Raw genomic sequence first — 5,062 nt, 5'->3', positions numbered from 1 at the left:
AGGCAGTAGTGTAATTGCTGCATGGTTGGATGGTAGACAGGCCAGGACATTAGGTAATAAATGCATATGAACAATTTATTCTCCCCCTTGTCTTTAGCTACTTTTGAAATGGTAGGTAAAATAAACAATTATATTTTGATAAATACGTTCTAGTCTGAACAGTTCTGTCTGAAATGTTCATCTCTCTGTGATCCCTTGTAACTAAGATTTGTTTTGTTCAAGTAAGACAATCTAGGGTGTCAGGGTAAGATATTCTGGTTGGTCTGCTCCTACATGGAAGAAGGGTAAAGCGTCAGGGAGATATTTGTGCCTGTAAGACCTCATTTGGGAAAATTTCAGCTGTAGAGGTTTAGAAGTAGCTCTTAAGCAAGGCTTACTTTCAATCCATTAGCTCCACAAAGGTAACTCAGTTAGATAAATAAGTACTTGAAAAAGCCATCACCTTTGGACCTAGCTATAAATTCTTGAAATTACAATCAAATCCCAAATGAAAAAGACTTAAAATAATTATTGACACAAAATATTTCAAATATGAGCAATCGACTGAGCAATATAATTTTTTCCAGTATTCACAGAATTTTAGGGAAATAAGATCAATCGCATTGTTAGGAACAATAAGGTTTCCTTGTTACAAATAGGCACCCAAGGATATAAGCCTGTTTAAAGATTGCATCATTAACTACTTAAATTTAGAGGACACTACATGCTTCAGCAACACGTATACCCAAATTAAAATACAGAGATTAACATGGCACTTGCACAAGGATGATATGAAAATTTGTGAAGTATTGCATATTTTTCATTCTTCAGATTCAAGAAATGAAAAACAGTTATTAAAAAGCTGATTACAAAATTACAAATGTAATAATATATGTAATTCATATAATTAAAAGTTAGTTTGACCTCAGTGTATAAAATCTTCACCTTAGAAAGGTCTTTACATAGCATAACCTTTACAAAACTGTTGAAAATAGACAACTTTGTCACTTTCTCCAAAGAAATAAAATAGTATAAGGACCTAGGAAAAAAAGAATCTTAAACTGTTTCTATCTGGAATGCAATCTGAAAGGACATACAAATGAACTTATATATATTATAAAACAATGTAGAATTTAGAGTATAACTAGGAGAGAATAAAAAAAAGATTATGGACATTATACAAACATAGATTATAGAATATTTTAAAATATACTATTTTCAGACAATGACCAGAAATACTTTAGTTTCTCTACTACTCATTTCAAAAGATAAGTTAAAATTATTTCTGATTAAAAAATAACCAACTCTGCAGAAATCATTATAGATGTATATAAAAACTCTTGAATACATTTTGACATCAAATGCAGGCAATTCACTTGGAAGTATTCCACAGAATCCATGAATTTTTACAGTAAGAGATTGTTTTTGCCAGGCGCCAGTAGCCCACGCCTATAATCCTAGCTACACAAGAGGCTGAGATCTGAGGATCTCGGTTCAAAGCCGGCCCGAGCAGGAAAGTCCGTGAGATTCTTATCTCCAATAAACCAATAGAAAACTGGAAGTGGAGCTGTGGTTCAAGCGGTAGAGCACTCTCTTTCAGCTGAAGAGCGCAGGGATAGCACCCAGGCCCAGAGTTCAAGCCCCACAACCAACCAAAAAAACAACAACAACAACAACGAGATTTCTTTTATTTAGATTGTGAAAATATTTTGTATGGACATAAAAGGATGGACTGTCATTTTTGAAATTTAAGAAACTTAACCAAACCATTAGGACTGAGGAGAACAATTTGTACAGCCTTCCACAACTTCAAAGATGTAGTGATACATACTTTTCCGTTTGGCCATATCAAATGCAGTTTTTTCCAAGTTGTTCTTCAGGCCTGGATTGACATAAGGGTTCAACAGAAGTAGATCCAAAGTATCTTTGCTATCTCAATACTCAGCATCAAGATGCAAGTTGGTCAAGAGGCCTTTAGTTTTGGCATTGGTATCTGCATCATGATGAAGTGAAAAAGAAGCCACACTGGTATTATTCCAGATATATGCATTGTGCTGGGGTGTCCAGCCATCTACAGTTACTGCATCTGCCGCTGAGCCATCAACTCATGGACAATGTCTAAGTGTCCACTGTAGGCTTCCCGATGAAGTTGGGTATATTCATCGTCATCCCTAGTATTCACATGAGTGGCCTTTTAGGAAAGTAGTCTCCACACTGTAGTAAGCTGATTATTTTCAGCAGCCCAAAGAAAAATTTTGTTTCGATCCTTCTCCATTTAATCCTTGCAATTGATATCATTCCTCACTTGTTCATCTTATTCCTCATTTTCATCATAATTGCCTAACCAGAGACTTTGAATGCCAATGGGAATAAGGTGTCCATGTATTTCCCTACATAGATTGAACTGGTCAGAAATATCCAGTGAATTTTCTGCATATGTTTTTTCACCATGATTTCTATTCTCTTTTTCCATTATTACTACTCAAAATTATTCTAACTTGAGAGTAGGGAATTTATTGAGAGCAGAGGAAAAATGTTCCTCAATATTCAAAGGTACAGACTCAAAATGAGGACCATGGGTGTCTTTAAGTGCAGCTTATTCTAGGAATTAGAAAATATGAAATAATGACTTCTATAAAAATGATCTGGGAAATGTCAGAGCAGAAAGTGAAATTTGGAAACCAAAAACATAAAAGCAAAATAAATTAGGATAATTATGTAGCAATAATATCATGCTGATTCTGAACTGCTCTTTGTTTGTTTGCTTTTGGGTCCGGGGGTGGGGCCTGAACTCTGGGCTTGGGCACTGTCCCTCAGCTCAAGGCTAGCGCTCTACCACTTGAGCCATAGTGCCACTTCCGGCTTTTTTCTTTTTGCTTATGTGATGCTGAGGAATAGAACCCAAGGCCTCAGGCATGTAAGGCAAGCGATCTACCACTGAGCCACCTTCCCAGCCCGATCTATTGTTTTGATTATATTCTCTAAGAAGAAAAAGTGAGAATAGATAGCAAAGGACTACTAATATGTTTGACTTCTCATTAAGCACCTTCAATCACCAAAATCACATGAAAACAATAGACAGGCCTACTTTATTAGATGAAAACAAGTGTCTTTAAAAAAAAAACAAAAGAATTTAAGTAGTCATGCAAAGGACTTCGATTTTACTACAGCACTATACATTTTTTTATAATGTTGGGTAACAATAAATATTGGATCCATTAGAAAGCTCTTAAAGCTTATATGTTCAATAGTAAGTTCTCTTACACTATATCATGATATTTTTGTGTATGATCTTAAGAAGAAATTTACATTACTAACTTGAATTTCTGACAGAACAATATCATCACTGCACATCCTGCTTTTATCATCTACGTTTTAAATTACTATTTAAATATGTGCATTAGATAAGCATAAAAGAATAATAGAAGCCACGCTGATGGCTCATGTCTTTAATCCTAGCTAATCAGACAGATGAAATCTTATGATTGAGGTTTGAAACCAGACCAAGAAACAAAAAGTCCAGGGGCTGGGAAGGTGGCTCAGTGGTAGAGCTCTTGCCTTGAATGCATGAAGGCCTGGGTTTGATTCCCCAGCACCACATAAGCAAAAAGAAAAAAAGGCAGAAGTGGCACAGTGGCTCAAGTGGTAGAGCGCTAGCCTTGAGCTGAAGAGCTGAGGGACAGCACACAGGCCCAGAGTTCAGGCCCCAAGACCGGACCCACACCCCCCAAAAAAGAAAAAAGTAAAAAAATCCATTAGATTCTGATTTGAAGGTAACCAGCAAAAGCTAGAAATGGTACTGTGGTACAAGCGGTAAAATGCTAGCCTTGAGAAAACTAAAACAAAAAAAACAACAAATTTTGGGACAGAGCCAGGCCCTAAGTTCAAGCCTTAGTATTAGCACCAAACAAATGAATGAATTACTTAATTAAAATAAATTAAGTGGTCACATGTGTCAAGGCAAGTAAAATGTAACACCCGTGGTGACTGGATTGTGTATTATTTTGTAATGAGTTAAATTATCATTTGCCTAATCACTAATATTTTATTTGAACTTTTTTGTACAATAAACCCTGAATTTAGCATGCCTGTATATGTGTGTGTGTACATGTGCACACATGTGTGTATGTGTATATGTATGTGTGTGCTGTTGCAATGTTGCTTGCCAATGTGAACAAGTTAAGCCTGAAAAGATCTAACTGTGTTGCAATATTTTATTTATCAGTATCTGTCATGTCATCTCTATGGAACCACCCTTCTGTACATTTTAGTTGTCAAATAATAACATCATCATAATCAAAGCATTTACAACATTAAGTTAGATAAAAGAGACTGCTTTCAGCTCTTATTATATGTTAGGTGAGAAGATACAGACATAATTAGGTAGTAAGTTATTGGTGTAAGCTGATTGTCAGTACAAAATATGTATTTGATCTCTTAAATTGTTTATACATTTAAGATATACTCATGAAGTGGTTTGCCTGACTTGACCAAACAAGTATTACTCTCTGGTTATTCCTGTGAAACACAAGATCGATAAATTCTTTCCAGATTTCTGTTGAAAATAACTTTCTTAGTAAGATCATATCTATTCTAAGAGATAATCAACTCCATATTACATTTGAATATCCCATCTTATTGCCCGAAAATCAGTATTGTGGATATGCTTGTTAGATATTCCTTTCAAAAACAAACAAACAAAATCATGTGTCATCTCCAAATGGTGGATGTATTTGAAGTTGTTTTGTACATGCAAAGGGATCTTCAAGAATGGCTCTTTTGTGGGATTAACTATTGCAACTTTAACAAATAAGGCTTTTTAAATATCTTTTCCAATATAAATAACATTCCAGAGCGAGTCTTAAATTTCTGAAAAAACTTTTGACTATTTAAGTATTATTTCAGTTCATTGACTGTAGAGCTAACGACATTTCGAAATAAATATTGTTAAGATCTGAAAATGTAAGTAGGTATATAGGCTTTTTATGCATCATTTTATGAAAACCCAATTTTTATGAAAGTAAATGAAATAGAATAATAGAATGTAAGTGAATTTCATAATCTAATTATTAGTATAACTTTG

General features: G+C 34.7%; 1 pseudogene; it reads left to right on the top strand.

Annotated features, from left to right (window-relative positions):
• The first annotated feature begins 703 nt into the window (after positions 1 to 703).
• On the top strand, positions 704 to 800 carry LOC122100555 (annotated as a pseudogene).
• Positions 801 to 5,062: the final 4,262 nt, after the last annotated feature.

The sequence above is a fragment of the Dipodomys spectabilis genome, unplaced genomic scaffold (genome assembly GCF_019054845.1).
Source record: "Dipodomys spectabilis isolate Male_0828 unplaced genomic scaffold, ASM1905484v1 ptg000583l, whole genome shotgun sequence".
NCBI classification, from domain to species: domain Eukaryota; kingdom Metazoa; phylum Chordata; class Mammalia; order Rodentia; family Heteromyidae; genus Dipodomys; species Dipodomys spectabilis.
This window is presented reverse-complemented; position numbering and strand designations above follow the sequence as displayed.